Here is a 27,115-nt window from a genome sequence, read left to right on the forward strand (position 1 = left end):
ATAGCAAACTAACCATTTTAAATAATAATATTTAATTTCAACAAAAAAAAGCAATGGTTATCTCATCCTCCATTTTATGCTAATTTCAAGATTTCAATTGGGTCCTTATCACTCCAACCTAAACCCATCAATGTACGTTTCAAGTCACTAGCAAACACACATTTGTGAATTATTAATGAGAAAAAAATTCGGCAATTCCCCTTAGTTCTCCAAATACACAATGTGGAAAAGATACATATTCCACATATGTATTCAGAGAACATTGGAGAAATTTGCAACCAAATTCTTTTCTCATTAATAAAATCACAACTATGTGTTTACTACCTAAGTGACTTGAAACGTACAAAGACAATCCCAAAATGGGGACTATTCAAGAATTGCTCCTAATGAGTAATTCTTGAACGGGTACTAGGTCATTATATATTAAACAAGTTGTCAAAATTATAAGGCAAATTTATACAATCCCCTAATCAAATGACATTACTAATTTAACAAATTTATACATCATGCTCATTCTAACTTAATTTCGTTAATTATAAGGCAAATTTATACAATCCTAACATTATACTACCTTCATAAAACTATACTACCTTCAACAATACTACTTCAATATTACTAAAACTAAGTTACTACCTTCAATAATACTAATATTATCAAGATAACCTTCAATTACATCCCCTAATCAAATCACATTACTAATTTAACAAAAACCCCAATTTCTAACCCTAACTCAAATTAATTAACAAAAATGCTAATTAAATTACAACTACATACATTAATAAGCATCACTAATGTATAAATTACAACTACATACTAAATAAGCATCACAACTTAAACAAAATATGAAGGATTGAAGTAATTAAATCAATTTGAGTCGAAAACAAACCTTTATTAAAAAGAAAAACAAAGGGTCGGTAGTGATGTGGTGATGTGGTGTGCGGATGGCGGCGGCGAGTGATGGCGTCCGGTGGTCGTTGTAGTTGGTGGTGGCGTCGGGTCGTCGGGTTTCTTGGCGATTTTTTTTGTTTTGTTTTGTTGATGATAGAATGAATGAGGGACGGGGTGAAGAATCTGGCAAAAAAAAAATTAACAGGCTATTAGCGACCGTTTTTGGTCGCCAAATTGGCGACGGGTGTTGGTCGCCAAATTTGGCGACTATTTTCGGTCGCCAAATTGGATATTATTCGGTCGCCCTAGGATTTCATACGGATTTTTGGATAAAAAGGTATAGTCGCCAAATTGGCGACGGGTATTGGTCGCCCGAGTTTTTTTTTCTGTCGCCAAATTGGCGACTGTAGCATGTCTGTCGCCTTTGTCTTGTTTTCTTGTAGTGACGTAGTGGCCAAGTGGCTAGCAGGTGGAAAGACTGTTTTACCCTCGGCCGAGGGACCCATGACAGGCCGGCAGGCCTGGTTGACTCGCTGCCGAGGGGACCGGATGTGAGTACGCGGATATGCCTATCGACCGGCTAGTTGCCGAGCCGAAACCCAAGTGACAGGCCGACAGGCTTCGTCGGTTAGGCTGTTAATATGTTGACTTGCTGTCTTTTAGCTTTGACCTTGGTCAAGATGTTGACTCGGTCAGCGGGTGCAGAATATGCCCCATCAATTTGCCCCCAGCGTAGTCTATGCCGTGGTATGGACCTTCGATGAGTGTTGAGCGTATTCTGCGCATGTCGAACTTCTTCCTCGGCTTGGTCCTGTTCAGGCCGTACCATATCCCCCCTCCACATTGTTGTGTAATGGACATCTAATGTGGAAAAGAAAATGGCGCTGGCCGAGACCAAGGTTGGGAGTGCCGTTTGCCTTTGATTGTCCCCGGCCGGTGCTGCCAAGCTTGGTTGATCAGCTGGCCGTTGGCAAGTAGATACCAGGGAGCGGGTCGAAGAAGATATGTCGATTGACATTCTACCAAGGAGCGTGTCGAAGAAAATACGTCGATTGACATTCCGTGGCTGCATGCTTGACACGTGGCTCGGTGCTGATTGGTGGACGCTTCATGGGCTTTGCTCTGATTGGTCCACTGAATGGGCTTTGCTCTATAAATAGAGCAGTATGCCCCTCATTTTGACCTACAAACTTCTTTTTCTCAAAAAATTTCCTCTCTCTAGTTTTTTCGAAGAAACTTCTCTCTAGTTTTCGAAGCGTTACTCGGCGTAACACTTTCTTCCAAGGTAAACAAACAAATTTTTCCCCAACTTTTTCTTGTTAATTAATTGTTGTCACCATGTCTGCTTGTAGACACTTCGTTTCTGCACCTCCCGCAAACCACCCGGTGATGATTGGGCCGCATGTTTGGTACGCGGAACGATTTGTGACAGTTCGTAAGATTATCGTCAAGTGATTGCTCAAATATTAATGTCAACCTCTTAGTTGTCATCTACTTCCTGATACGGTCGTTTTGGCGATAATTAGAGTACATTCGAGTCCGGGTCAAAAACCGTCTCCATTTTCTCGATAAATCAAGTTAAATCCAGAGTCGGAATGTTCGGAATGTTCCGATATTTCTATTCCATATTTCACAAATTTTATCTTTTGGCAAATAATATCCCGTAATATTCATGATTAATATTAAGGAAGATCGGATTATTTCCGTCCTACCATAACTCAAACGCGAAATCTTTCTTCAAGGAGAGAAACCTCCACGGGAATAGACGCAAAGAGTCTTTGCGCCTCTTCCAAGAGACGCAGTGGCTGCTGCGCCCCTTCCCAGGCCCTTCTTTGCATGTTCCACGTATCTTTTTCATATCTTTCCGAGATTCACTTCCAAAGAGTCTCCGAAACCCTAAACCTTCGTGTGATTAGTATAAATAGGAGCCTTCGCTCCTCATATTTCTCACGCGAGTGTCCGCCCTTCTCTTCTCCCTTTGCATTCTAGACTTTGTTCTTACTAATTGGCGCCTACGTGCTTGAACATTCGACCACGTAAGCTCGGATCTTTCCGGGTACCAGCCTCTCCGTTGCATGACCGACCAATTTGACCAATTACACCAATAATCAATCTAATTAATCAATTTGTTTCAATCGTTTTCCTCTTACGAGGGCACTTTCATTGCATTCGCGTCGAGCATCACTAATCGATATCTTAGTCCTTCTCGTTTCGTCAACATGTAAGTCTGAGGGTGTATAATCCTTATTTATTTATTGTATTTATTTATTGTATCACTCATTGTAAGGTTTACGTCGAAGATACCAATTAAAACCGATTTCTAAAACCGTCTTTAAAACCTTTTTTACGGATTTTCGAGAAAGACGATCGAGAAAAGACGCAAAGAATCGCTGCGCCTCTTCGAAGGAGCGCGCCTCTGCTGCGCCTCTTCGTGAGGCTGCCGCAGTTCCTGCTTCTTTTCTTCTTCTTCGTCCTCTGTAAAATTCGTCAATCTTTTGTTTGTTTTCGTTTGTTCCGTTAATTCTTTATCATGATAGTTTAATAATCGTATGTATATATTATTTATCATCATTAACACGTTTTAATTCATCGTTAATCCGACTTAAATCCCAAGTAATTCAATATTTGCGGGTTTTCGTCATTAAATTCAAACCCGGATTTTAGAGATTCAATTCGTTCATACTGGGTCTCTAGAATTCGATCATTGATATAGCTTTCACATATTCGTTGTATATTCATCATGTTTAGTCTAGTTAATTATTTCAATGGAGGACTCATTCACCATGTCACTAATTAATCGTTCATTTACATAATTAATCCGTTTGCATCCGTCTCATTCATGTTTTTACTGTTTTTACGACTTTAATCACATGTGAATAATCCATTAATCACTTTCATCCGAGTAATTATTATCAATCAATCCTTAAAATCCTCAATTGACATTAACGGCTTGCAAATACGGCTTCACAGCCAGAACTGAGCCAAGAACAGACGCAGCGTCTGCTGCGCCTATTCCAAGGGACGCAGCTCTGCTGCGCCTGTTCCTGGCTGAGTTCTATCTCTGAACTCCGTTTTGCCTTGACATAATTAATTAGCTTACGTATTAATCTAACTAATATCCGTAATATCGCTAATTTCTGTTCGTCTATTTATTTAATTTTACCCTTTTATTCCTTTTTTTTATTAAATTATCCGTTTTAAAGGTATTTTCGACATAAATCGCCTATTCCAATGTAATTAATGTAATTTCATTTATTGTATTTATCATTGTATTTCATATTCCCTGAATGTTTTCACATGTAAATGAGCATTAAATCCGACCTTCGACTAAATTGTATGCCTAACTAATTGCTCACCGACTTAGCTAAATTCTCACATGTTAGGATTAAAACATGGATGTTGCATTGCATGCATTATAACCGACGATATATCAAGTATGAATAACTCCCTAATCATTAGTAGAGGCCGCTATCGAGGCGGGCGGGATTAGGTGTTCGATCAAAAGAGCTTCCTAATACGTACCCTCACCCCTTACTCCAGATCTCCGTGAGCACCCGTGTTCATTGGCATCCACGAGAGTCATTCTAGACATAGAATGCTAAGGGTAACGATTGCTTAGTGTTCATGTCACTACTTTATGTCTTGACATGACATGAGGTATTCGAACGGTTCCAATTTCCCATAAAAATTGGTGGCGACTCCATACAAAATGCAAACGCTTGTCTTCGCTTCTCACCAGCGCCCCGTGGGCGGCCCGCTGTCCACGGTTTGGCGACTCATGGGATTTACACTTACGTGTAGCTAGGGTGAAACTCGAACAAGGTTAGGGAATAGTTTGTACAAGACAATTGTCGGTTTTCATAACTCGGTCTTCCTAGACCGTTTAATTCGGCCTTCCTAGGCCCAACCCAACCCATTCGACCAATCGTCCCGTCTAAACGGTCCTAATTCTTATTTGGGCCTAAGGATGGATAGCGATTGACGTCATTCGTACCATGATGCTTACTCTTGTTTGTGTCAAGGGCCTTCACTACTTGAGGAAATGGACTAGGAATCGGCCTTACTCTTGTTTGGCACGAGCCTCTCCACAGACTTCGGGTTTGATGGTTCGGTATGGCAACCCACCCTTTAAACCAAAACCCTTCTAAATGCACTCAGCATCCCGTTATAATGCTTGTATAAATGTGTAAACCATACGTGATCACCATTTCTAAACAAAACCATGACGAATTTGCAAAAATCAAAATCCTTTCTTTCAAAAATTTCGAAAAAATGGGCCTTCAATTAGCGCAAAATCCGGTCGAAACTCTGTCCGTTTGTCGTGTCAAAATCCGGGCCACAAGCCCATTTCAAAACCTCACTTCGAGTCCACTCCTACAACTACACTACAGTTGACTAGGACACACATTTTCAAAGACCTTGTCTTTCTTCAAAACTCACTCAACACAAGTGGCACACACCCACTTCACGAGTCAAAACTTTTCCTCTTTTAGCAAGTGTGATATAATGGTCGATCGTGTTTTGATTCGTCGCCGATCTCTTATCCAGTTTCCAAGATGCCCGGATCAAGTGATGAAACCAATCTCCAGCAAATTCAAGAGAGTAATGATCGAATCCTAGCCGCGCTAGCCCAAATGCAAATCACTCAAGAACAAACCTATGACCGCCTTGAACTTATCGAAGGCCGTATCTTTGATGTAGAGGGAAGGTTGCCTCCCCCTAAAGGTGAAGTACTACGTTTTTCCGATGACGAGTCTAAAGATGAGAATCCTATCATAGGGACGACTGCAGCTGAGAAAAGACTCCAATACCTAGAGGAACAATTGATGTACCTTAAGGGGGATGACATTTATAGGGAAAACAATCGCAAATATGAAGCCGTCAATTCCAAATTGCCAACCAACTTTAGCATGACGGATATCCCTAAGTTCAAGGGACACGAGAACCCTTTGAACCACATCCGTGCCTTCAAAGATTACATGTCTATCAAAGGCATCAAACCCGAGATGTTCTTAAGGATCTTTCCTTCATCTCTTGACACCATCCCGAAGCAATGGTTCTACACTTTAGATCATAAGAAGGTCACTACTTGGGAGGACGCCGCAATCGAGTTCTCGAAACAATATGCGGATAATGCCGAGATCCAAGTCAACATGCGTACTCTAGAGGTTCTTACCCAAAATGACAAAGAAGGATTCACCGACTTCCTAAGTAGGTGGAGGAAGACTAGCACTCAACTAGTTGAACGCCCGGATGAGGCTACTCTTGTGGAAAAGTTCGTGGATAATCTCAAGCCCATATATGCCAATCATTTGAGATACCAAAACATCAAGACTTTCAAGGACTTAACTGTATTAGGGACACGAATTGAAGATGACATCCGTAAAGGACTCTTGTCCAAAACGGTAGGTCGAGGATATCAAGGGTGCACAAGTCGTTCATACGGCTCTACTAACAAGACCGATGAGGTTAACCTTCTCGAGCCATCCAAGAAAACTAGCCCACCAAGGAAGTTCACGAACCTCGGGGATACTTACTCCAACGCTCTAAAGAGGCTAATGAAGCAAGGTAAACTCCAACCCATTGGACCTACTCCCGAACCCGAAAAGAAATCCAAGTTCTGGGATGAAAATTCATACTGTGAATACCATAGGGGCAAAGGACACGACACAGAAAAATGCTACAAGTTGAAACACGTGCTTCAAGATATGATTGAAGATGGTCGACTCCCAATACCACCAGGAGGTAAACCCAACAACACTCAGAATCCTCTTGGAGTTCTAGTGATTACAAGTGATGAATCTACCTTAGATTGCTCACACCTCATTTCTCCCACCGAAAACGAAATTCATGCAATTGAGAAAGAGGGGTTCTACTCTACTATCTCCCCTACCATTTCCGACTTCATCACATGGGCAAGGAGTGTAGATAGACAAGTTTGGGAACTAGAGAACATGGTAACAACCTTACGCAATCCCAACGCAATACCCGAAGAACACGCACCACTAACCTTCTCTCAAAATGCCACCATGCAAGAAGTAGTCACCGTGGTTGACAAACTAGTCGATCAAATCATACGACTAGAAAGTGACATCCTGAGAATGAGGGAACTAGCTGCAATCAATGGGGTTTGGGCCGATAATGATGAAGACGAATATCTCATTGAAAACTCCGTAGTCAAGGAAATAGTCCAAAATGGCAAAGACCAAGATGTGGATCACCTAACTCGTTCGGGTCGCCCATATCAAAACACTACTCAAAACGGTCCAACCAACGTCATCACACCAAATGACAACGAAGATGACCCCACTGATCAGTTGCTCAAGCAATTACAAAAGACCAAGGCTGATCTTTCAGTCTGGCAACTAATAGCAAGCTCATTCCCACATCGCCAAGCTTTACTGCAAGCTTTGGCCAAGCTAAGTGTAGCACATAACTCCACTCCCGAGGATGTAGTCAACTTGGTCTTCCAAGAATCACCAAAGCTAAGTAATCCTATTACTTTCTCAGACGAAGATTTGCCACCTTTTGGCGCTAGTCACAACCTTGCTCTATACATCACTGTCATTTGTCTAAAGAAGAATGTGCCAATGACTTTGGTAGATGATGGCTCCGCGGTCAACGTCATACCCCTCAAAACGGCATACAAGTTAGGCATGAAAGAGTCGGATTGGACTCCCACCAATCAAGGTGTACGTGCATATGACGGTACACGACGCAAAGTGGTTGGACTTGCTAGCTTAACCATAGCTACGGGACCAATCGAACGAAAAGTTAACTTCCAAATAGTGGACATAGAAGCTTCATTCAATATACTTCTGGGAAGGCCTTGGATTCATGCTTCCAAAGCGGTAACATCCACCCTTCACCAAAAGATCAAGATCCCACTAAACGGCAAAGTAGTGACGATCACTTCATCACCCATCAAGGCAATAATCGAGAAACAATCGAACAATCAAGTCCTTGCGGATCCCGTATACGAACTTGGGGGCTTCCAAAGTGTAAATGTCATAGAAAGTGAGTTGGCACCTCTATACTATAATCCCTACTCCAACTTAGTGGTCAACCACATACTCAAGTCCCAGGGATACTTCCCTGGAATGCCTTTGAACCCAATTCGGAAGAATACCTTCGCACCACACAAGAAAGGCAACTCAACAAGGATACCACTTGGACTAGGGTACAAACCTACAAAAGAGGAAGTCCTCGAAATGCTGGCCCAAGTCCAAAACCGCAAGCACGTAGGAGTCCAAATGAGACCCTATCTCCCTACCTTAAATGGATACTTTGTTCAAGAAGGAAGTTCGGAACTCTTTCATGGATTTCCCGAACCTTGGCATTACCTTGAGAGGAAGCTAGCCGGAATCGAGATCTTTCACGATTGCTACTTCATTCCTCCAGAAACGGTTCCTACCGTCAAAACCCGTCAAGCACCTTGCTTAGACGAACAAGCTGCTAGCCTGTTATTTGGAGAAGACCGATTCATTAGGGCCGCGCAGGATGAGATCATTACCATGATACTTCAGGACGATCGCTTCAACCCCACCGCATTGATCACAGAAACCGACACAAAGCAGCAGAAAGGATGGAGAAAATCAATCAAATGGACCAACAACCAAGGAAGACTCTTTAAGCTCACCACTGGAGAAGGAGAGATGTTCAAAGGAGAACCAGAAGACGATGAGTTCGAGTCGGAGTCGGAGTCAGAGTCGGAGTCTAGAGAAGTCATTAGAGAGTCTACTCCTGTTGTCATCCCCACTCCCTTCGTTTCTCCTAGCTTAGCCTCGAGTAGTCACAAGTAGTTCGGGAATGCCCCAACCATCGTCCCTTTACCGCCACCGACCATGGATCAGTTGGCTTCTTTCTTTCAACTCTACTCAAATTTTAATATGAATAAATCAGGTTCTGCTTACTCTCTGTGTTCTTTTGAGTGCAATTCTGTTTATGATGATACTGAGGACGACCAAGACCCAGACTTGACCGAAATACCTCCCTACGTAGCCAAATAAATACTACAGGAAGGGGAAGGGGGACCAGTAATAGAGGACACCGAACCCATCAACGTAGAAACCGAACTAGAACCCCAAGAACTTAGGATAGGGACTACCTTGAGCTCCACCGAAAGGGCCGATTTCATAGACCTCCTAAATGAATTCAAAGACGTTTTCGCTTGGTCCTACAAAGACATGCCAGGGATCGACAGGGATATTGCCGAACATAGGATCCCGATTAAGCCAGGTTTCAAACCTGTAAAACAGAAGCTTCGACGAATGAGAACAGAATGGGCTCTAAAGATTAAGGAAGAAGTTGATAAGCAATTCAAAGCCGGGTTCATCAAAGTTTCTGAGTATTCAGACTGGGTAGCTAACATAGTACCCGTACCCAAAAAGGATGGGAGAATCCGTGTTTGTGTTGACTTTAGGGACTTGAACAAAGCAAGTCCAAAAGATGACTTTCCTCTACCTCACATCGACATATTAGTGGACAATACTGCAGACCACGCATTACTATCCTTCATGGATGGATATGCGGGTTATAACCAAATCAAGATGGCCATGGAAGATATGCATAAGACCGCATTCGTCACCCAATGGGGAACCTATTGCTATACAGTAATGCCGTTTGGATTGATCAACGCCAGAGCTACATACCAACGCACCGCAACCACACTCTTACACGACATGATGCACAAAGAAGTTGAGGTATACGTAGATGACATGATCGTCAAATCCAAAGAAAGAGAGGGACATATTGCGAACCTTCGCAAGTTCTTCGCAAGGCTACGAAAGTACAACATGAGGCTCAATCCTCAGAAATGCACATTTGGGGTAACGTCTGGCAAACTCCTGGGATACGTGGTTAGTCAAAGAGGAATAGAAATAGATCCTTCTAAAATCAAAGCTCTGATCGAAATGCCACAACCCCAAACAGAAAAAGAAGTCAGAGGATTCCTGGGAAAAGTACAATACATAAGTGGATTCATATCGAAACTTACAATGATTTGTGAGCCTATCTTCAAGAAACTCAAGAAAACAGACCACACCATGTGGGATGATGATTGTCAAAAGGCGTTTGACCGAATCAAAGAGATATTGGCTAAATCACCAGTGCTCATGCCGCCACAACGAGATCAACCTCTTGGTTTATATCTCACAGTAACTGAAACAGCCATGGGTGCTATGCTAGCTCAAACTGTAGGAAGTGAAGAAAGAGCTATTTACTATCTAAGTAAGAAGTTCTTGGAATATGAGTGCAAATACTCACAACTCGAAAAGACATGCCTCGCTCTTGTGTGGGCAACGAAGAAGCTACGTCACTACATGCTTAGCTACTCCATCAAGATATACTCCAAAATGGATCCAGTCAAATACCTCTTCGAGAAACCCGTCCTCAATGGACGTCTAGCAAGATGGACTCTGATGCTCTCGAATTCGACCTCAAATATGTGCCACCAAAGTCATAAAGGTCGCGCCGTCGCCGAATTCTTCGCAGAAAATCCTATCAACGACGCACAAACCATAGATACTTGGTCATTTCCCGACGAGGATATACTTCAAACAGATGTAGACTCCTGGGATCTATACTTTGATGGAGCATCAAACTTAAGAGGATTCGGAATAGGAGTGTTGCTCATTTCTCCTGAAGGTGAGCATACACCGATTGCTGTCAAACTCGACTTCGAGGTGACAAACAACGCTGCTGAGTATGAAGCTTGTCTCATCGGACTACATGCGGCAGTAAGCCTAGGAATCAAAAACCTCCGAGTACATGAGGATTCATCATTAATCATCAACCAAGTTACAGGATCTTGGAAAATCCGAAGTGAAAGCCTTGCACCCTATCAAGCTAGGATAGACCAAGTGGCTCAATTCTTTGATCACGTAACCTACTTACACCTACCTCGGGAGGAAAATCAATTTGCAGACGCTCTTGCGAAACTTGCATCTTTGATAAATATGCCAGACCACATGATGGACATGCCTTTGTGCATCGAACGGCGGTCAGAACCGGCTTATGTCCACCAAATCACCAATGAAGAGGAAATCGCGTAGGAACCCTGGTTCCAAGCGATCTTGAACTTTAAGCTCAATGGTACCTATCCACCAGATATGGACAAGAGGGGACAACGTGCTATACGCCTATTAGCTTCCCAATACATTCTGATGCAAGGAGAATTATACAAAAGAACACCTCTTGGTGTAGTCCTACGTTGCCTTGATCATTCACAGGCACGAAAGGTGATGGAAGAAGTCCATGATGGAGAATGCGGTCCCCACATGAGTGGGCCTATGATGGCAAAGAAAATCACACGTTTGGGATATTATTGGACTACAATGGAATCCGATTGTATCAAATACGTAAGACATTGCCACAATTGTCAAATCTTCGGGAATGTACAACATGTCCCTCCTTCATTGCCCTATACGATGACATCTCCTTGGCCATTTTCTGCATGGGGAATTGACATAATCAGAAAAATAACCCCAGCCGGAACAGGAGGTCACTGTTTCATTCTAGTAGCAATCGACTATTTCACCAAATGGGTAGAAGCGGCTTCCTACACTGGTCTTACGGCTAAAAATGTGGCAAAGTTCATACAAAACAACATCATCTGTCGATACGGTTGCCCACATGAGATCATTAGCGATAATGGATCACATTTCCAAGCTGAGACCGAGCAATTGCTAGCCAAATACAAGATTAAGCATCACCACTCTTCGCCCTATAGACCACAGACTAACGGCGCGGTAGAGGCGGCAAACAAGAATGTTGTCACAATTCTCAAGAAAATGACCGACAACTACAGAGATTGGCCAAGCAAGATACCCTTTGCTTTATGGGGGTATCGTACATCAGTTAGGACGCCCACTGGGGCTACTCCTTTCTATTTGACCTACGGCATGGAAGCCGTACAACCAGTCGAACTAGAAATACCATCCTTGCGTATTCTACTCGAAAGCCAAATCCCTGAAGCCGATTGGAAGAGGGATAGATATGAAGAACTCATCCTCCTGGATGAACGTCGGCTGCGCGCCTTGCATAATATCCAAACATATCAAGCACGTATCAAACGAGCTTTCAACAAAAGGGTTAGGCCAAGAAACATCAAAGAAGGAGACTTAGTACTCAAATCGGTTAGAGCTCTCTTACCTGTCGACCCAAGAGGAAAATTCAAACCTAATTGGGCCGGACCATATCTAGTCAAATCCATACTCCCAGGGGGTGCGGTTAGAATCACAGACCTAGATGGGAATGAGTTTTCAAACCCCACAAACCTTGACCAACTGAAACGATACTATGCCTAGAATAGGACCACACACGCGCCTCGCGTAAACCCATGTGTCGCTCTTGTGGCACTAAATAAATGGCCCCTGGCTAAGCTAAAATAAGCTAAGTGTCACTGTGCTCTTGCATCTTGACAAGATTATCATCCTCATGTCATCAAATAAACTAAATTCGCACCTTGAGAACAAGCAAAAGCTCATGCTTATTTTCTATGTTCATTAAAAGCTCTTGCTTCGAACATTTATTCTTTTACATTTACTCGAACTACGCGCAAGGGTTTGATTTCGCTTTTTTTAAGTGAATACGTAGGCAATCCTTCACAGGATTCAACCCGTTATATCTAAAATGTAAATAGAAGGACATTTGCATTGCATTTGAAATTCGACAAGGATAATAAAAGAAAATCACAGCGGTTTCATAACCATTCAACCTTTTTTATTCCGTTCACTTTCTAATAATAGTAGTACGTTACATAATAAAAATAGAATAGGCTAGGATTCTAAAAATCCCTCCTTTTTTATTACAACAATAATAATAATAATCAAATAATAAATAAGGACTCGGGCTATTCTTCCATCTTCCCTTTGCCCTTGTCATTCTTCTCATACTTCTTGTCACGACCTCGGGCCGGGCGCTCTTGCACCACTTCAGACCTAATCACCAACGGTCTTTCTCGAGGCCTGACTCTTCCATTCGTGCCAACCACCATCTCTGCAACAGGAGTAGTCTTTGATTTCTTTGAAGGACGAATGACCTGAAGCCCGACTTCTTCTTCTCCCTCTGTCAGATGCTTCTCCTTCTCCTTCTCTTTCTCTCCCTCGCACCTTGTAGTCAACAGTTCGCGTTTCCTCGCCGCGCTCTTCCGGAGTCGCAGCCTTTCTCCACCTCAGATAGGAATCCGACACCCATAAAGCATTGGCGGAGAAGTTCAAGAACCACATGTTTCTTTGGGCCCATTTAATAGCCCACTCTCTTCGGCTCTCGGTAGTAAGCGCCACAAAGCCTCATGGGACGGTGTCAAGCCTCGGGATCGTCTGCTTCAGCCCAACTTGCCTCATCAATCTTTCCGGAAAGATGCATACCATGAACTCCAATCCCGGAATGCGCACGGACCTAGTCGGATCCAAAGAAGACACTCCAGTGACAGACTTGAAGTGCCACCACGGTACGACCCACCTAATCAACGGGCCATCATCACTTTTCAGCTTGTTCTTCCAATAATCACAGACCCGAGTGAAGTCCACCATGTACAACCTCGTCCTCATCGCAATCATACGGGAATGATAAGAAAGTGCATGAACTGGGAGCTCGATCAATCGGAGCCGTTCCATAAGCCAAACCTACCAAAAGCAGGTATTAAAAAAAAAAAAAAAAAAAAAAGACAAAAAGGTGTCTTTTACCTGCAAGATGACGGGACTTCCCAAAAATGGCAGATCGCGGTTGGATTTCCTATTATCCAAACCCAAAATAATCTCCCCTAGACATAAGCAAGCTGGGCTCCTGCGCAGCTCCATTTGCTCGATAAGGCACAAAAGACGAGGATCACCTCTCAAGTCTTCATCCACATGCCCTTGGAAGACATACACATGCAACAAACAAAAGCCAAATGCTCTCCTCCTAGCAACATGAGAGACAGTAGGGTCGGCCCTGTTGATGAATCGATCAATAAAGTCCAACATTCTCACGCCTTTCGGGGTAACTAGACGATCCACCTCAAGTCTGGTCAGTCCAAGCAAGTCTCTGAATTTGCTCTTATACCCTTGTGAAGTGGAAGGGATGGCAGGTAAATGTTCAGGATCCCACCCACCAATAGCAGCTATTTCTTCAGGAAATGGGCAAATATCACCTCCTGGGAACGCAAAAACATGATAATTCGGGTCCCAATAGTCAAGGCAAGCATCCAAGAATGGTTTTACAATCTTAATGAGTTTCAAACTCAACAAAGACCCAAGGTTATAAGCACCCATGTCATGCTTCTCCATATTCGAAAATTCATTAGTCCATTCCTTCAAGCGGATCTCCAAAGTATTCATGATAATTTTCTCTTGAAAATTTATTTTGGGAATTTTGTGTGAATAGACGAAGAAGAGACGGAAGATTTATGTGAATTAAAACTCCATCGACGCTTCTATTTATACTAATTGCTGTTTCCAAAAATCCGTCAGAACGGACAAGCCTGGGAACAGGCGCAGCACCTGCTGCGCCTCTTCAAAGGGACGCAGCTCATGCTGCGCCTCTTCCCCAGTCTCACTTCTGTGATTTCCGCGTTGGATCTTTCCTAATTCTATAACCGCATGATTTCCTATTCGTGCGAGGTTGTATTTTGGTAAATACGGGAAGATTACCATATTTCGAGTTTCCTAAATTCGCGGGCACACATTTCGAGGCGACGTCGACACCTTCGCCATTTCATCACACTAAAATTCATTTTTTCATTCTTTCTAGGAAATAAATTTCTTTTTTTTAATTTCTTTTAATAATTTCTTTTTTATTTGTTATTTTCAACATTTCATTTCTACATTTCTACACTTATAGATTCCTCTTTTTTCTTTTTTTAAGGGGGTAACCCTCCCTACCGTCCGGTCATTTCCGGCAAATTTTTTGCATTTTACGTTCTTTTGAGTCTTTTTTGCGCTAATTAAGGCCATATGTATAAAATGTGTGTTTTGCGTGATTTCCATGTAAATTTCGGCAGCATGACGGCGTAAACCGTTGTCTACCAAACCTGTTCAAAACTAACCTGCAGATACAAGCAAGACAACCCAAAGAAAGAAAGGCACTCAGGCCATCGTATATACAAATGTACAAGCAAACTGGGGGCTTGCGCCCCGAACAAAGTCCAAAAGTCCAAGCAAACTGGGGGCTTGCGCCCCAAACAAAGTCCAAAAATGTTCAAATCAGAAGTCCAAATGTACAAGCCTACAAAACTACACAAAACTACCGCTGGGCGCCCTCCAACTCAGCAATTCTTGCCGCAAGAACGGCATTCTCAGCATCCCGAAACTCGAGCTCCCTCAACAAGCGAGCCGTCTCCTCCCGGGACTGGGCCAACTCTCGCTCCAGCTCGCGGTCACCCTGAAAACAGCAACAAATTGGCTCATGTCAATCAATTCAAGCAAGATCGAAAATCAAAACCAAAATCAAAAATCAAAAGAAATCAAATGAGGTTCATACCTGACGACCTCGACCACCGACGAGTGCCTCGATGGCGGTAGCTCGTAGCCGGTTGGCCACCCTCCATAGTGCCACGAACCGAGATGGCGCGACCTGCATTTCAAAAGAAATTCTCAGTAAATTGAACAAGTTCAATCAAATGTGTTCTTACACGAAAGGTATATAAGCGGGAAGCTCACCCTCCGAATCAGATGCTGTCAGTCGTCTAGGCCAGCATCCTTCACAGCTACGTCAAAGTCACGCAGCTCAGAGATCGTCGTCCTCCCGGTCGCGTCAGTGTACTCAAGAGTCTCGGGATACACTGGGGGCTCGATGCCCGCCGCCTCGACCTCCTGCAAAGACAAATAGCTCTCATTAATCGATGATCTTTCGTCGTAAAATCAAATCAAGGAAAAGTAAAAAATACTCACCACTACTGGCCAGTACGCCAACCTCCCGTAAATGAACGCCGAGTAGTCCTCGCCAGGGAGAAGAAGGTCGTCGCCACTGGCACCAGCCAGGTCCGCCTCCCTCTCAGCCTCAGTAGGCTCCCCGAACATCGTCCTCGGAGGATCAACAGGAACCGTCAACGCGTCCCGAGAGCACCGACGAGCCAAACGCTCGCCAAGATACCACACAGACCCATCGACGTCCACAACAAAGAACGGCGACTCGGGCTCCTAGGTCGAAGGACCTCAGCAACAAAAGGAGGCGCTCCAGCGTACTCCGCCCAAGGTCTGGGCACCCACTGCGACAAGACAAGGCAAAGATCATTTTTATGATCAAGCGAAGGCAAAAGGATAAGAAATATAAATGAATACGAGTGGGATACTCACGCTACTCAGCTGAAGGGCGTTCACGTCCCGCCGGTAGACATTGTGCGAAGAACGCTTGCTCTTCACCCGGCACATCACCCAATCCCTCACCACGGGATAGGCCTTCTCCAGCGGCTCCGTCCTCTTCGGCGCGAGACTCGGGAAGTAGGAGTACACCCATGCCTGTAAAACAGAATAATCAAGAACGATCCTTCGTAATTCGATAAAGAAAGAAATTTGCTATTAAAAGGAAGGTTCATACCTCCAACAGTAGTCCAGGTCCGACAGCACCAGGAGAAGTCCCCTTCTCCATCAGCTCTGGACGAACCATGGCCCTCATGAAGCGGATGAGGACCGCAAACCAGCGATGACCCGGTCCCGGCGCCCCCAGGAACTCGGGTCGAAAGAAAGGGAAGAAGCTTCGTCGACAACCTCTCACCCTTGTCTCCGAGGTAAATCGAAGACAGAAACCACCAAAGCCACAAAGGCGAGCCCTCCGCTCACCAGGTGCGGGGAGGAGGAGCCGTCTCCCTCCCATCGATCGTCACCGGCCACGGGGTCTTCCCCGTGAAGTAGTCTCGAACGTAGGTACTGGGTACCAAACCCGATCGCAACACCTTCGGCGACAAGTTCCAACCGATCAACCTCCTCGCCTCGGCCGAGTCCGCCCTCATGGCGCCTCTCGGCCACACCATCTCCTCGGTCCCACACGGCAGACCAGAAATCATGCCGTAATCCTCCAAAGTAACTCCCACCTCACCAAAAGGCAGGTGAAACGTGGAAGTCGTATCCCAGAATCGGTCCAAGAAAGCACGGACCAGGCTAAGGTTAGCCCGCAACTTCCTATTCACGATATCCCTCCAGACCTGAACCAGAGGACCGAACGCTCCACGCTCGATCATGGCCCTCTCCTCCGCCGACAGCCGCTCGTAGTGCTCCATCGCTGTCGTGTAACCCGAGAACGACCTGATGTTCCCGGCCTCCTATTATGATTTGAAACAAAGCTATCTTTAGTTTTGAATGAAATGTGAAAGAAATTTGAAAGAAATTTAGAATGAAAGAGGATGGATAATGAGTAGTGAATTCCTATTTACCAGGCTCTTCACCGTCTTGTAGGACAGGTGACCCTCTGCAGCCCACACAAGGTGCCTACTCTCCCAGGTCTCGGCCCACGCAGGAGCTCCCCTCAGCTAACGACCTCCTCGCCCAACGTTGGCTCGTCTCGGGATCTCCTCCTCCTCGACAGCCTCCTCCTCGTGAAACTCAGCAGCCATCACCGCAGCGGTGAAGGCCTGCTCTAAAGCCTCCTCAACAGTAGTGGCGTCTATCTCCATGGGAGTCCTACCAGAAGTAGAAGCATCATCGCCTGCAATGTTAAAGTAAATTCAGGCCGCGTCACATGACGACAAGCCTTTGTTAAGGGGTTTTCGAGCCTTCAAAACCCAGAAAACGCCCCTTTCCGGCCATCTTTGGCCATATTCCCGCCAACCCAATCACTCATGTGATAAATTGGGTCAAGTCAAGTCCAAGTCAAAGCCTAGTTCCGGGTTCGAGTCAAAAATTCGGCAGCATTCCGCCATAACGGCGATTATGCCCTAGAAAGGTGTCCCGAAAAAGTTGTTACAAACCAAAATTCCGAGATGGTAGGAAGTTTACCCATCATTCAAGGATTCCAAATATCAAATTTCATCGCCAATGGGCAATCCTAAGGCCATTTTCGAAGCCATTTACGGTTTAGCTGTAAAACCGTCTCAAATTTCACTCAAGAGCGCAAAACTCGACAAAAATTTAAAGCAAATACATGGTTATGTTCCTAACATTGCCTACTATCCATTTCTAACATCAATTTGGCATGGCAAATCCATTTGGGGGAAAAGCCCCAAATTTTCGATCAAAAGGGTCGAAAACCCTAAATCTCGCGGCTCAAAATTCAACAAATGTAGATGATTAATGCAAGATTGGAACACATACCTCGGTTAGTCATATTTAATGCAAGCTTTTGGATCAAACCTCGACGGAAATGGTGAAGATTTGAGAGAGAAATTGCGGAAATTGTGTTTCGAAATAATGAACACAATCCATCTGATTTCGCGTTTTTACGCAGAAAAAGCCAATTTGGGGAAAAGACGCAGCAGGTGCTGCGCCTCTTCCAAGAGACACAGCTCTTGCTGCGCCTCTCCCTTGTGTTCCCTCCATACGAATTTTCAAAAATTCGTTATGAGTTCGTTATTCGTGGGCCCATCTTTGGTGCGCCTCTTCTTCAACGCTATTATATTCTTTTGGTCCGTTTCGATGATTTTCTTTCGTTCCGGCCCGCATTTTATCCAAATAAGAAAGATTATTTCGATATTGCTCATATTCCATTATCCAAATAAGCATTATTTCGCAAAGATTGCTCATATCCTTTTATCCAAATAAGCGGAGTATTTTGCAAGATCGCTCGATCATTATATCCAAATAGCAGAGTATTTTGCAAAGATCATTGCTCACTCAAGATTTCTCCCACGACGGTCAAGATGTTCCTAGTCGTCAATATATTCCCCAGTAAGAGTTTGTTTGAGACCGACGCAAGCGATTCAACCTCAAGTTTCGCCGAGTTCGCTTGAGACTAACGCAAGCGGATTCCCAGCCAGCTTTCTACCGACGTCCCGTCGCTTGCTCTCAATGTTTCTTGTTTCCCCGCGAAGTTCGATTAAGTCTCAGGTATGGTCTCTCCTTATGGCTGGCGAGCTTCCTTACGTAGTCTAATGGACTTTAAACGACCCTCCCCGATAGTCGACAGACTCTAAAATGTTCCCGACGACAGGTCCTTGGCTCAGACCCCTTGAGCCGCCTCGCGTCGCCATAGTCGTCAGGTTGTAATCTTCGATTGACCTGATGGCTATACTTTGACTTTCGCCTTGTCCAAGCCTCAGTCAAAGTGGGGGCTCTGTAGACACCTCGTTTCTGCACCTCCCGCAAACCACCCGGTGATGATTGGGCCGCATGTTTGGTACGCAGAACGATTTGTGACAATTCGTAAGATTATCATCAAGTGATTGCTCAAATATTAATGTCAACCTCTTAGTTGTCATCTACTTCCCGATACGGTCATTTTGGCGAGTAATTAGAGTACATTCGAGTCCGGTCAAAAACCGTCTTCATTTTCTCGATAATCGTTAAATCCCGAGTCGGAATGTTCGAATGTTCCTGGATATTTCTATTCCATATTTCACAAATTTTATCTTTTGGAAAATAATATCCCGTAATATTCATGATTAATATTAAGGAAGATCGGATTATTTCCGTCCTACCATAACTCAAACGCGAAATCTTTCTTCAAAGGAGAGGAAACCTCCCGGGAATAGACGCAGTCTTTGCGCCTCTTCCAAGAGACGCAGCGGTGGGCGCTGCGCCCCTTCCCAGTGCCCTTCTTTGCATGTTCCACGTATCTTTTTCATATCTTTCCGAGATTCACTTCCAAAGAGTCTCCGAAACCCTAAACCTTCGTGTGATTAGTATAAATAGGAGTCTTCGCTCCTCATATTTCTCACGCGAGTGTCCGCCCTTCTCTTCTCCCTTTGCATTCTAGACTTTGTTCTTACTAATTGGCGCCTACGTGCTTGAACATTCGACCACGTAAGCTCGGATCTTTCCGGGTACCAGCCTCTCTGTTGCATGACCGACCAATTTGACCAATTACACCAATAATCAATCTAATTAATCAATTTGTTTCAATCGTTTTCCTCTTACGAGGGCACTTTCATTGCATTCGCGTCGAGCATCACTAATCGATATCTTAGTCCTTCTCGTTTCGTCAACATGTAAGTCTGAGGGTGTATAATCCTTATTTATTTATTGTATTTATTTATTGTATCACTCATTGTAAGGTTTACGTCGAAGATACCAATTAAAACCGATTTCTAAAACCGTCTTTAAAACCTTTTTTACGGATTTTCAGTAGACAGACAGTCGAGAAAAGACGCAGCAACTGCTGCGCCTCTTCGAAGGAGCGCAGTTCCTGCTGCGCCTCTTCGTGAGGCTGCCGCAGTTCCTGCTTCTTTTCTTCTTCTTCGTCCTCTGTAAAATTCGTCAATCTTTTGTTTGTTTTCGTTTGTTCCGTTAATTCTTTATCATGATAGTTTAATAATCGTATGTATATATTATTTATCATCATTAACACGTTTTAATTCATCGTTAATCCGACTTAAATCCCAAGTAATTCAATATTTGCGGGGTTTCGTCATTAAATTCAAACCCGGATTTTAGAGATTCAATTCGTTCATACTGGGTCTCTGGAATTCGATCATTGATATAGCTTTCACATATTCGTTGTATATTCATCATGTTTAGTCTAGTTAATTATTTCAATGGAGGACTCATTCACCATGTCACTAATTAATCGTTCATTTACATAATTAATCCGTTTGCATCCGTCTCATTCATGTTTTTACTGTTTTTACGACTTTAATCACATGTGAATAATCCATTAATCACTTTCATCCGAGTAATTATTATCAATCAATCCTTAAAATCCTCAATTGACATTAACGGCTTGCAAATACGGCTTCACGGCCCGGGAATCGAAGAAGAATGACGCAGCGTCTGCTGCGCCTATTCAAGGGACGCAGCTCTTGCTACTTTGCGCTTTGTTCTGGCTGAGTTCTATCTCTGAACTCCGTTTTGCCTTGACATAATTAATTAGCTTACGTATTAATCTAACTAATATCCGTAATATCGCTAATTTCTGTTCGTCTATTTATTCAAAAATTCGTTATGAGTTCGTTATTCGTGGGCCCATCTTTGGTGCGCCTCTTCTTCAACGCTATTATATTCTTTTGGTCCGTTTCGATGATTTTCTTTCGTTCCGGCCCGCATTTTATCCAAATAAGAAAGATTATTTCGCAAAGATTGCTCATATTCCATTATCCAAATAAGAGCATTATTTCGCATATTGCTCATATCCTTTTATCCAAATAAGCAGAGTATTTTGCAAGATCGCTCGGATCATTATATCCAAATAGCAGTAGTATTTTGCGATCTTCGCTCACTCAAGATTTCTCCCACGACGGTCAAGATGTTCCTAGTCGTCAATATATTCCCCAGTAAGAGTTTGTTTGAGACCGACGCAAGCAGATTCAACCTCAAGTTTCGCCAGAGTTCGCTTGAGACTAACGCAAGCGGATTCCCCAGCAGTTTCTACCGACGTCCTGCTGCTCTCAATGTTTCTTGTTTCCCCGCGAAGTTCGATTAAGTCTCAGGTATGGTCTCTCCTTATGGTCAAGCGAGCTTTCTTACGTAGTCTAATGGACTTTAAACGACCCTCCCCGATAGTCGACAGACTCTAAAATGTTCCCGACGACAGGTCCTTGGCTCAGACCCCTTGAGCCGCCTCGCGTCGCCATAGTCGTCAGGTTGTAATCTTCGATTGACCTGATGGCTATACTTTGACTTTCGCCTTGTCCAAGCCTCAGTCAAAGTGGGGGATCTGTAGACACCTCGTTTCTGCACCTCCCGCAAACCACCCGGTGATGATTGGGCCGCATGTTTGGTACGCGGAACGATTTGTGACAGTTCGTAAGATTATCGTCAAGTGATTGCTCAAATATTAATGTCAACCTCTTAGTTGTCATCTACTTCCTGATACGGTCGTTTTGGCAGTAATTAGAGTACATTCGGAGTCCGGGTCAAAAACCGTCTCCATTTTCTCGATAATCATTAAATCCCGAGTCGGAATGTTCTGGAATGTTCCGGATATTTCTATTCCATATTTCACAAATTTTATCTTTTGGCAAATAATATCCCGTAATATTCATGATTAATATTAAGGAAGATCGGATTATTTCCGTCCTACCATAACTCAAACGCGAAATCTTTCTTCAAAGAGGGAAACCTCCGGGAATAGACGCAAGCAGTCTTTGCGCCTCTTCCAAGAGACGCAGTATGCTGCGCCCCTCCCAGGCCCTTCTTTGCATGTTCCACGTATCTTTTTCATATCTTTCCGAGATTCACTTCCAAAGAGTCTCCGAAACCCTAAACCTTCGTGTGATTAGTATAAATAGGAGCCTTCGCTCCTCATATTTCTCACGCGAGTGTCCGCCCTTCTCTTCTCCCTTTGCATTCTAGACTTTGTTCTTACTAATTGGCGCCTACGTGCTTGAACATTCGACCACGTAAGCTCGGATCTTTCCGGGTACCAGCCTCTCCGTTGCATGACCGACCAATTTGACCAATTACACCAATAATCAATCTAATTAATCAATTTGTTTCAATCGTTTTCCTCTTACGAGGGCACTTTCATTGCATTCGCGTCGAGCATCACTAATCGATATCTTAGTCCTTCTCGTTTCGTCAACATGTAAGTCTGAGGGTGTATAATCCTTATTTATTTATTGTATTTATTTATTGTATCACTCATTGTAAGGTTTACGTCGAAGATACCAATTAAAACCGATTTCTAAAACCGTCTTTAAAACCTTTTTTACGGATTTTCAGTAGACAGACAGTCGAGAAAAGACGCAGCAACTGCTGCGCCTCTTCGAAGGAGCGCAGTTCCTGCTGCGCCTCTTCGTGAGGCTGCCGCAGTTCCTGCTTCTTTTCTTCTTCTTCGTCCTCTGTAAAATTCGTCAATCTTTTGTTTGTTTTCGTTTGTTCCGTTAATTCTTTATCATGATAGTTTAATAATCGTATGTATATATTATTTATCATCATTAACACGTTTTAATTCATCGTTAATCCGACTTAAATCCCAAGTAATTCAATATTTGTGGGTTTTCGTCATTAAATTCAAACCCGGATTTTAGAGATTCAATTCGTTCATACTGGGTCTCTGGAATTCGATCATTGATATAGCTTTCACATATTCGTTGTATATTCATCATGTTTAGTCTAGTTAATTATTTCAATGGAGGACTCATTCACCATGTCACTAATTAATCGTTCATTTACATAATTAATCCGTTTGCATCCGTCTCATTCATGTTTTTACTGTTTTTACGACTTTAATCACATGTGAATAATCCATTAATCACTTTCATCCGAGTAATTATTATCAATCAATCCTTAAAATCCTCAATTGACATTAACGGCTTGCAAATACGGCTTCACAGCCAGAACTGAGCCAAGAACAGACGCAGCGTCTGCTGCGCCTATTCCAAGGGACGCAGCTCTGCTGCGCCTGTTCCTGGCTGAGTTCTATCTCTGAACTCCGTTTTGCCTTGACATAATTAATTAGCTTACGTATTAATCTAACTAATATCCGTAATATCGCTAATTTCTGTTCGTCTATTTATTCAAAAATTCGTTATGAGTTCGTTATTCGTGGGCCCGTCTTTGGTGCGCCTCTTCTTCAACGCTATTATATTCTTTTGGTCCGTTTCGATGATTTTCTTTCGTTCCGGCCCGCATTTTATCCAGCGCAGCATTATTTCGCAGTATTGCTCATATTCCATTATCCAGCGCAGCATTATTTCGCAGTATTGCTCATATCCTTTTATCCTGCGCAGTAGTATTTTGCAGTACTGCTCAGATCATTATATCCAGCGCAGTAGTATTTTGCAGTACTGCTCACTCAAGATTTCTCCCACGACGGTCAAGATGTTCCTAGTCGTCAATATATTCCCCAGTAAGAGTTTGTTTAAGACCGACGCAAAAAGATTCAACCTCAAGTTTCGCCAGAGTTCGCTTGAGACTAACGCAAGCGGATTCCCCAGCAGTTTCTACCGACGTCCTGCTGCTCTCAATGTTTCTTGTTTCCCCGCGAAGTTCGATTAAGTCTCAGGTATGGTCTCTCCTTATGGCTGGCGAGCTTCCTTACGTAGTCTAATGGACTTTAAACGACCCTCCCCGATAGTCGACAGACTCTAAAATGTTCCCGACGACAGGTCCTTGGCTCAGACCCCTTGAGCCGCCTCGCGTCGCCATAGTTGTCAGGTTGTAATCTTCGATTGACCTGATGGCTATACTTTGACTTTCGCCTTGTCCAAGCCTCAGTCAAAGTGGGGGCTCTGTAGACACCTCGTTTCTGCACCTCCCGCAAACCACCCGGTGATGATTGGGCCGCATGTTTGGTACGCGGAACGATTTGTGACAGTTCGTAAGATTATCATCAAGTGATTGCTCAAATATTAATGTCAACCTCTTAGTTGTCATCTACTTCCTGATACGGTCATTTTGGCAGTAATTAGAGTACATTCGGAGTCCGGGTCAAAAACCGTCTTCATTTTCTGATAACTGTTAAATCCCGAGTCGGAATGTTCTGGAATGTTCCGGATATTTCTATTCCATATTTCACAAATTTTATCTTTTGGAAAATAATATCCCGTAATATTCATGATTAATATTAAGGAAGATCGGATTATTTCCGTCCTACCATAACTCAAACGCGGAAATCTTTCTTCAGCAGGAGGAAACCTCCTGGGAATAGACGCAGCAGGTGCTGCGCCTCTTCCAAGAGACGCAGTGGCTGCTGCGCCCCTTCCCAGGCCCTTCTTTGCATGTTCCACGTATCTTTTTCATATCTTTCCGAGATTCACTTCCAAAGAGTCTCCGAAACCCTAAACCTTCGTGTGATTAGTATAAATAGGAGCCTTCGCTCCTCATATTTCTCACGCGAGTGTCCGCCCTTCTCTTCTCCCTTTGCATTCTAGACTTTGTTCTTACTAATTGGCGCCTACGTGCTTGAACATTCGACCACGTAAGCTCGGATCTTTCCGGGTACCAGCCTCTCCGTTGCATGACCGACCAATTTGACCAATTACACCAATAATCAATCTAATTAATCAATTTGTTTCAATCGTTTTCCTCTTACGAGGGCACTTTCATTGCATTCGCGTCGAGCATCACTAATCGATATCTTAGTCCTTCTCGTTTCGTCAACATGTAAGTCTGAGGGTGTATAATCCTTATTTATTTATTGTATTTATTTATTGTATCACTCATTGTAAGGTTTACGTCGAAGATACCAATTAAAACCGATTTCTAAAACCGTCTTTAAAACCTTTTTTACGGATTTTCAGTAGACAGACAGTCGAGAAAAGACGCAGCAACTGCTGCGCCTCTTCGAAGGAGCGCAGTTCCTGCTGCGCCTCTTCGTGAGGCCGCCGCCAGCTTCCTCGCTTCTTTTCTTCTTCTTCGTCCTCTGTAAAATTCGTCAATCTTTTGTTTGTTTTCGTTTGTTCCGTTAATTCTTTATCATGATAGTTTAATAATCGTATGTATATATTATTTATCATCATTAACACGTTTTAATTCATCGTTAATCCGACTTAAATCCCAAGTAATTCAATATTTGCGGGGTTTCGTCATTAAATTCAAACCCGGATTTTAGAGATTCAATTCGTTCATACTGGGTCTCTGGAATTCGATCATTGATATAGCTTTCACATATTCGTTGTATATTCATCATGTTTAGTCTAGTTAATTATTTCAATGGAGGACTCATTCACCATGTCACTAATTAATCGTTCATTTACATAATTAATCCGTTTGCATCCGTCTCATTCATGTTTTTACTGTTTTTACGACTTTAATCACATGTGAATAATCCATTAATCACTTTCATCCGAGTAATTATTATCAATCAATCCTTAAAATCCTCAATTGACATTAACGGCTTGCAAATACGGCTTCACAAATTTTAATCGAAAGAAGAACGACGCGGCGTCTCACGCGCTTATTCCAAGGGACGCAGCTCTGCTACTTGCTTTGTTCTCGGCCGAGTTCTATCTCGAACTCCGTTTTGCCTTGACATAATTAATTAGCTTACGTATTAATCTAACTAATATCCGTAATATCGCTAATTTCTGTTCGTCTATTTATTCAAAAATTCGTTATGAGTTCGTTATTCGTGGGCCCATCTTTGGTGCGCCTCTTCTTCAACGCTATTATATTCTTTTGGTCCGTTTCGATGATTTTCTTTCGTTCCGCCCGCATTTTATCCAAATAAGAGATTATTTCGCAGATATTGCTCATATTCCATTATCCAAATAAGCAGATTATTTCAAATATTGCTCATATCCTTTTATCCAAATAGCAGAGTATTTTGCGATCGCTCGGATCATTATATCCAAAGCAGTAGTATTTTGCGATCGCTCACTCAAGATTTCTCCCACGACGGTCAAGATGTTCCTAGTCGTCAATATATTCCCGAAGAGTTTGTTTGAGACCGACGCAAGCGATTCAACCTCAAGTTTCGCCAGAGTTCGCTTGAGACTAACGCAAGCGGATTCCCCAGCAGTTTCTACCGACGTCCTGCTGCTCTCAATGTTTCTTGTTTCCCCGCGAAGTTCGATTAAGTCTCAGGTATGGTCTCTCCTTATGGCTGGCGAGCTTTCTTACGTAGTCTAATGGACTTTAAACGACCCTCCCCGATAGTCGACAGACTCTAAAATGTTCCCGACGACAGTCCTTGGCTCGACCCCTTGAGCGCCTCGCGTCGCCATAGTCGTCGAGTTGTAATCTTCGATTGACCTGATGGCTATACTTTGACTTTCGCCTTGTCCAAGCCTCAGTCAAAGTGGGGGATCTGTAGACACCTCGTTTCTGCACCTCCCGCAAACCACCCGGTGATGATTGGGCCGCATGTTTGGTACGCGGAACGATTTGTGACAGTTCGTAAGATTATCATCAAGTGATTGCTCAAATATTAATGTCAACCTCTTAGTTGTCATCTACTTCCTGATACGGTCATTTTGGCAGTAATTAGAGTACATTCGGAGTCCGGGTCAAAAACCGTCTTCATTTTCTGATAACTGTTAAATCCCGAGTCGGAATGTTCTGGAATGTTCCGGATATTTCAATTCCATATTTCACAAATTTTATCTTTTGGAAAATAATATCCCGTAATATTCATGATTAATATTAAGGAAGATCGGATTATTTCCGTCCTACCATAACTCAAACGCGGAAATCTTTCTTCAGCAGGAGGAAACCTCCTGGGAATAGACGCAGCAGGTGCTGCGCCTCTTCCAAGAGACGCAGTGGCTGCTGCGCCC

The 27,115-nt window shown here is 43.4% G+C and overlaps 1 long non-coding RNA gene across 1 annotated transcript; it reads right to left on the minus strand.

Annotated features, from left to right (window-relative positions):
* Nucleotides 1-15,171: 15,171 nt before the first annotated feature.
* LOC141607075 (uncharacterized) lies at nt 15,172-15,586 on the minus strand. The gene is made up of 3 exons (XR_012526886.1): nt 15,528-15,586; nt 15,349-15,441; nt 15,172-15,249 (listed from the first exon to the last, which is right to left on the minus strand). It is a non-coding gene; the product is annotated as an uncharacterized LOC141607075 (long non-coding RNA).
* Nucleotides 15,587-27,115: the final 11,529 nt, after the last annotated feature.

The sequence above is a fragment of the Silene latifolia genome, chromosome 10 (assembly GCF_048544455.1).
Source record: "Silene latifolia isolate original U9 population chromosome 10, ASM4854445v1, whole genome shotgun sequence".
Lineage (NCBI taxonomy): Eukaryota > Viridiplantae > Streptophyta > Magnoliopsida > Caryophyllales > Caryophyllaceae > Silene > Silene latifolia.